Below are 7650 nucleotides of genomic sequence, written 5' to 3'. Positions count from 1 at the left end.
TCAGGAGTGTGCATAAAAGTATTAGTTGTATAGAATGTCAATCAAATTTGTGAAGAGCGAGGTTTAACCAGATAACAAAAAAAATCAAAAAGGACCGATTAGGAGAATAATGATGGGGACATTAAACAAAATTTTGGATTTATAACTTACTGGTTCAATCATTTGGAAAATCTGAATTCTTTGCATTGTCTTGGGGGGAATTTTTGTTTTGTGTGCGGTAAACTTATTTTCTTGGTAAGGAAAGAGCAAAGGGTCTGAGTTTCTTGTTATCTGGCCACGCTACATATTACCCTTACAATGGTTTAATGATCTCACCCTCATTATTCTCCTGATCGGTTCTTTTTGATTTTTTTGTTATCTCGTTAAACCTCGCTATTTACAATTTTGATCGACATTCTATACAACTAATAGTTTTATGTAGACACTCTTGATTACTTTGTTATTCTCATAATGGTATTACATTAATTTTTTTCTGTAAAGTCTCTTCACGAGATTCAAACTTTTCTATGGTTACATTTTGGACACAATACGACTTTTTAATATCTTCTCCCTTCTCTTAATACTAAAAAATACCTTCACCTGATATGATGTTATTTAACATGGTTAAAACTATATTCTCCTACGACTACTAACCATTATTACTTCACTTAATATTATAATAATCATATTGATTGAAAATGCGCTATTCTTTATATCAAACTGAAATTATACTTCCACCTGACGCTAAATATAACGAGTATTGAATATTCAAGATCGACAGAAACAAAAAGAAAAAAAGAAAAAACAAATACCGAATTGAACCCCTTAATGATTTTGCATCAGAGTCTTTTGCATTGGCTGAAATATGGGTTCCTCAGGAATATTGTTGTTCCACTTAAAATTAATTCCCATCCAAATTTAGAGATAAAGAAAAACGCAACAAAATGGGAAAAAAACGTACCGGTATATGTCAATATCAACTAATGAACAAACTAATCATCTTCAGTTTCTAATAAAAAATAACTTGCCTAAGACTCTAGGCAGGCATGCCTTTCCAGAAACTAACCTGACAAGTATGTGTCCAATAAGAGACTCATGCATACTTCAGCCATTTACCCGTGTCCTAGCCATTTAAACATTTGCCTCTCAATTACTTGGACTACCTGTCTTGGCTTTTCTCCGTCTAATATTACCCAGCGTCTTGATGCAACCTATGCAACCTATTGCAAAAACTTGATAACTTCAATTCAACTGATTAACTGATTAACTGAATTCAACTGATAGACACCTAACTGATCCTTATTGATAAAAAAATGAACTAATATCATACTGGATTAGGTTCTTTAATTATTGTTTTCTTTTTAATTTATGGTTTACAGTTAAAAGATAATTTTTCTTCATAATAAAATGCTTTCATTAAAGATAGAAAAATCGCTCCAACTAAAATGAGGAATGAATAACAGTATTTCAGTACAATAATACCCTGCGAAACACAGCGCCTTTAGATGAATTGCATTTCATTGAAGGAGTGTCCCCATTTTAACCGATTTTTCGGAGATCTACAAAACTCTCACTGTTTCTCCTAACAAATTATTCGCTAAATTCAAAGTCAATCGTTAAAGAAGTTGCTGAAAGTGGTAATTATTCTTATTGGTAACAATTTACCGATTTAATTGAAAGAGATTAAATACCTATTGTGATAGTTCAAGTCCTACAGATCTGAACAATGGTTCTAGGAGGAAAGCAAGAACCACCATCGACATTTGGGCGACAGTCGATAACCTCTCAGTGATTAATCTATGATTATTAAAACGATATTACACCAAAAGCACTGTATGATAATTTAACGCCATAAAACCTCCAAAAAAAACTTGTACATCCCATATAACATTACAAACTGAAAAGATGAAAAAAAAATTTTTTTAAAGCTTGTTTGTTGGTCAAAGGTCAAATTCTTGTAAGGATTGCTGGTTTTGAACCCCTTTTCAAAATGTTTCCCCAAACAGAAATCCTCGATATGCCCTTGTGCTCACCCAGGCTTGTATCTTTTCTAATTAAAAAAACCTTAAATCTTCACACCTATTGGTCATTCATAAGTTTTTACGCCTCAAAAATGAACTGTTTTGAACTCAAGAAATTGAGAATGAGATAAGTAAGTGTTATTGGAATCGTTTATATTTTTGATTTTATTCACAAGTGACCCAAATATGACCCAAACACAAATCATTAAAAACAAAGAAAAAGGGTACTCATTCCCGTTAATTAAAAACTTTATATACTACTTAGGAGGCAGGAAAAAAGCTTAAAGAAATAAAAATTAAGAGAGAAAGAGTAGAGAGAAAGAGAAATAAAGAAAGAGATACGATTTTCAGTTTTTGGGGAGGGAGATCTTTTAAAAAAGTGTGAATAATCAAGCATCAATAGGACTCAAATTTTTACTAGGGTGAAGATTACGTAGATCTATTTAAATATCGCTGGAGACTACACTGCCTTTCCATTAAAAATCAAAACAACAGGTAAAAACTATTTTATTTCACTTGAATGAATTGCCTCGTTTTACCTCATTGTATCTATAAGTCTTTGTTGAACTTGGTTGAACTGAGGACTGATTTAAAAACATTTTTAGTTTTAAAGGTCTTACTTTAATGTTTATTTTATTCTATATTTATTTTTGTTTTGCTGAGGACGGCACTTGGATATAGGATCTAAATGGTCATTTTAGGTTGGAGTTCTATTGTCTTACAAAAAAAATCCCAATGGCTCAACTAGTTGTATGTGTTTATTGTAGATGTATTTTTTTTCAGTTACAATTAATTATTTTATAATAATATTTCAGCATAACCTACATCAAGACTTATGCACTTTCACATGCAATGCTTTCACCCTTATCATTATTTTTGAACCTGCATACCCCCTTATGAGCCATGTTTTGCTTACGTATTTTCCTTCATAATTGCTATTAAAATACATATTTCAACCCTTCTTTAAGTTTTTGGAATACAAAAAAGGTCAGATGAGACTATTTTCGGACTTTAGGATAAATGACGCAGTAATTCACACCGATATTCTCTCAAACCTTCTTTTATAACGCGTGAAAAACACACCATTCCGTTTTCAAGAACGAAGAGGACTCCACACTGCCATTGTAATGAAAACTTTTTAGTTAATTCTGTCCTCAAAATCCTCAAAATTTCTACTCAAACGTCTTCTGGGACAGTTTATCAACCTTCTAACAAGTTAACAATACAACCCCTTCAGAGTTCCAGATAAGGGTTACAATTATCTTGTTGATATAAATTATGCATGTATTTTTATGGAGAATATTGAAACAATTGCGTTAGATTCATATTTTTTTAAACATATTTTTGGGGCCGGTATTTGGATGAAATAATTTCAGTATGGGATTATGGGGAGGAGAAGTTAAAAGTGTTTTTGGAACATCTTAATTGCTTTATGGGGGGAGGAGGATTTAAAGTTTACTGTTGAATTAGATAAGAATGGAAAACTTTCTTTTCTTGATCTTCTTCTTTTAAAAAATGAAAATAGTCTGGATTGTAAAATTTACAGAAAACCGACAAAAAACAATAGATTTTTGTCTTATAGTTCCGGTCACGCTCGCCAAGTAAAAATTGGTTTGATAATTTCTTTAACTGACCGTATCCTTATTATTTGCTCTCCAAATTTTTTTGAGGAGGGGTTTTCTTTTCAAAAAGGAATACTAATTAGCAACATGTATCCAGAGTGGCAGTGCAACTCTGACAGTGTACAGATTTAGAATATGCCAAGCTAGTATTTTCAGGTTCAATTCTCTTTTGCAGTAATTGAAAGGAATGTATGCTGAGAAAAATGTTGAAATTATATCGGCAGTATACAGAGTATTACTTTTTTCGTTGCGTTAAAGATAGACAATGTAATGTTTCGTGAAACACTTCGTGACAGCTAATCAAAATAGCTGTTATTGGAGTTTTGTTTGAAATGCCGTACTCATTTTCTTGGTAAGGAAAGAACAAAGGGTTTGAGTTTCATGTTATCTGGCCACGCTACATATTACCCTTTTCATTGTTTAATGATCTCACCATTATTATTCTCCTGATCGGTTCTTTTTGATTTTTGTTATCTGGTTAAACCTCGCTCTTTACAATTTTGATCGACATTCTATACAACTAATAGTTTTATGTAGACACTCCTGATTACTTTATTATTCTAATAATGGTATTACATTTCTTTTTTTCTGTAAAGTCTCTTCACGAGACTTAAATGTTTCTATGGTTAAATTCTAGACACAATACGACTTTTTAATATCTTCTCCCTTCTCTTCATATTAAAAAATACCTTCACCTGATATGATGTTATTTAACATGGTTAAGATTATATTCTCCTACTACTACTAACCATTATTACTTCACTTAATATGATAATGATTATATTGATTGAAAATGCGCTATTCTTCAATTAATACTGAAATTATGCTTCCACCTGACGCTAAATATATGTGATAATTATACTTTCACCTAACACTAAATTAATTTGATATGACAATAAATTCTAAAGATAACTCTATTTAAGTAAATAGTAACATATACATCGGCGAGTTAATATACACGTCAACAGGGTTTCAAATGCTCACTGGTAGTAGTACTAAAAAATGTCACTTGTTTAATTTCTCTTTGAACACGGTCAATAAGTTACTTGAGTATTTAATCGATACGTGTAAATTCACACCCATTTCACCCCGTTACGTGTCTCTATCGTACTCATACAATCTGTCGTTTGATCATTGGCTTTAACTAGGTTTTTGTCTGATGGGTTAATGACATAATGGTTTATCTTCTTCGGTTTTCTTTTGGGCACTTCATCTTTGCGAAATTTTTTAAAACACTTACAGTTTGTGTTTCCTGAACAAAACTTTCTGTGCGTGGCTGTTCTTATCATGGACGATTGGCTTATTTCAACTTATCATAAGGCATAACTTTTATATATTGCAGATGGATCGAAACTTAATCTTATATTTTGTTTCAACATATTGTCTTTGATATGTTCCTAAGGTACATAATCATTGAGGGGTTAATCACTGAGATCACTTTGGGTCTTTAGGATTTAATAGTTGGGTCTTCAGGATAATCCCTCTGCAACGATCTTGTAGTTTTACGATCTGCCGGTTGTATGGGTTTGTCGATGATTATGGTTACGCAGTTTTACGATATGGTGGTCGATGGGGTTTATCAAAGATTATGGTTACACAGTTATATGAAATGCTGGTCAATGGGGTTTATCGAAGATTATGCTTTTGCAGTTATACAATATGCTGGTCAATGGGGGACTCAACATAGTTATTTTGGGAATCGTTTTGCAATTTTACGACAAGCATATTAATGGGGTTCTCAAGATAGTTATTTGACGGATGTTATGAAGTTTTACGACGTGCCAGTCAATGGGGTTTGCAAGGCAGTGTTAAGTGCTAACAGGTTGTGGTAACTGCATTTATCGTCATAACATTGTCGTCTGGGATCTTGCTTGTGAGTGCTCGTCATTGGTTGATGAATGACGATGATAGATGCTACTAGGTTGTATCTGTACTGGATCTTATTTTCCTAATAATTGACTTCCATTAGATCACTCCAGTTCCTAGAATTGAAATCCATTGAGGTGTATAATTCAACTGTCACAAAGAACTTTTCACACTGAATAAGGCTGAAAGAGCCAAAAGCCCTTCAGCAACATACATTGGAATGTCATATGACCCTGTTGTGTCGTGGAGAATATCAGCTATGGGTTGGCCAACTATGGCACCAAGACACGAGAAATGAAAATGATCCCATAGCTTTTCTTCACTAAGTCCTCTCCAAACAACTCCGTAAGTTCAAAAGCAGCCAGCGTGATAATTATGCCTGAAAAAATCAGAAAAGATCACATATAAAAAGAAAAAATATTTCATTAAGAACAAGGCAATTAGGCACGATTCTCGCTTTCTTACTAATTTAATAACATTGAATTAGTTGGTTTAGGGAAGAAATCCATTCCCTAACTTAAACTAAATTAAAATCACTTTTAGCAAATAGATAAATTCATTTTTCAGGACTTAACAATGAAATGCTTCCGTTTTGCTTCATTTCTCATTTATTAGTGAAACAAAATATAACACAAAATGTATTATTTTTGTAAATAACACAAGTAAAATAAATTTTCAGGGATTCAATAGCTGTTTAATGGTTCTTATTCATTTTATGTGCAATGATGAAAACACCTTATAATAATTCCAACGATTCATTAAAGCGAAAACATCGCTACTCATTTTATTTTGCGTTTTGCAGTATATTTTACAGTTATAACTGATGTGGAAGGCATTTTTTATTACAGTGATTTCCCTTCCTTGTCTTGTTGGCAGAACTTACTGGAAAAGGAGCTGATTTACTTTTTGCCGCATCAATGTTATTAAATGTTATTAAATAACTATGTGCATGAATGCAGTTACCACGTTGTGTGGACCGCATTTATCTTCATAACATTGTCATCAGGTATCTTGCTTGTGAGTACTCTTCATTGGTTGACGAATGATGATGATAGATGATACTAGGTTGTATCTCTACTGGATCTTATATTCCTAATGATTGACTTCCATTGGATCACTCCAATTCCTAGAATAGAAATATCTAGGCAGAATCGTGTGTTTTTTACAACAGGTAGACTACAATACATAAAATGATAGTATATAACATAATTAGGCTCACTTAACGACAATTATTATTAGGCAAGTCAGTTTTAGGTAAATACACTGATACTAACAAATCAATTAATATAATATTGAATTAAAAAAAGAATCTTTATATACGTCTTGGTGTTATTTTTGTGCTTATTCTATTCTAAATGCATAGAATTACAGTCAGAAAAATCAGTAACAGTTAGAAAAATGATATTGTCAAGTTTACTAATACAATATTAAATTCAAGAAAAATATTAATATACACTTTAGCACATATTGCTGCACTTATTATATTTTAAATGACCTTTAAAGCTTGTCTAAAGCTACATTAAAATTTAAAAACTATGAATCAAACGCAATTGTTTCAATATTTTCCACTAAAAAATTAGCGAATAAAGGGGATAAAGGGGCCTCCATAGGTAAATTATTTATTTGTTCGAAATATTCCCTCTGAATTGAAAAATATAATAGAACTTATTGCACAACCTTACTAAACACATAATTACAGAAACTTACAGATCTGTTTTGCCACTACTCAAATCCATATTTAGTAACAGCTTTCTTTCTACAAGAGTTTGGCTGATTCTGCATAAATATTTTTATATATTGATATAATGTCAGAGCTTAAAAGCAAAGAAATTGAAGAAATTTCTACTTTTTTCAGTTTTTTTACCAAAGTTGAAGAATAATTAAAACACAATATTTGGGTACAAAAAATTTGTTTACAGTTTGATACCAATAGCTTACTCAAATCGCTTCCTGGTGACCTTGTACTTGACGCAATTGGTCGTAATGGTAGGTTACGTTCTTTGTACCCTTTATACTCGTTCAATAAAGTGTTTCGCAACCATTACGAAAAAAACTACACAGCTAAAAAAATACATTTTCAACTGAATAAATAGGTCACTTAAAAAAAGGGACGCACCAGTGCTTTTGTGGCTAAGCTTTTCCTTCTGGATAATGCTGTAGCC

Source organism: Artemia sp. Qi Xiang Cuo, chromosome 13 (genome assembly GCF_049724085.1).
Source record: "Artemia sp. Qi Xiang Cuo chromosome 13, ASM4972408v1, whole genome shotgun sequence".
In the NCBI taxonomy this organism is placed as follows: domain Eukaryota; kingdom Metazoa; phylum Arthropoda; class Branchiopoda; order Anostraca; family Artemiidae; genus Artemia; species Artemia sp. Qi Xiang Cuo.
The sequence above is the reverse complement of the archived record's forward strand: the minus strand, read 5'-3'. Positions refer to the sequence as shown.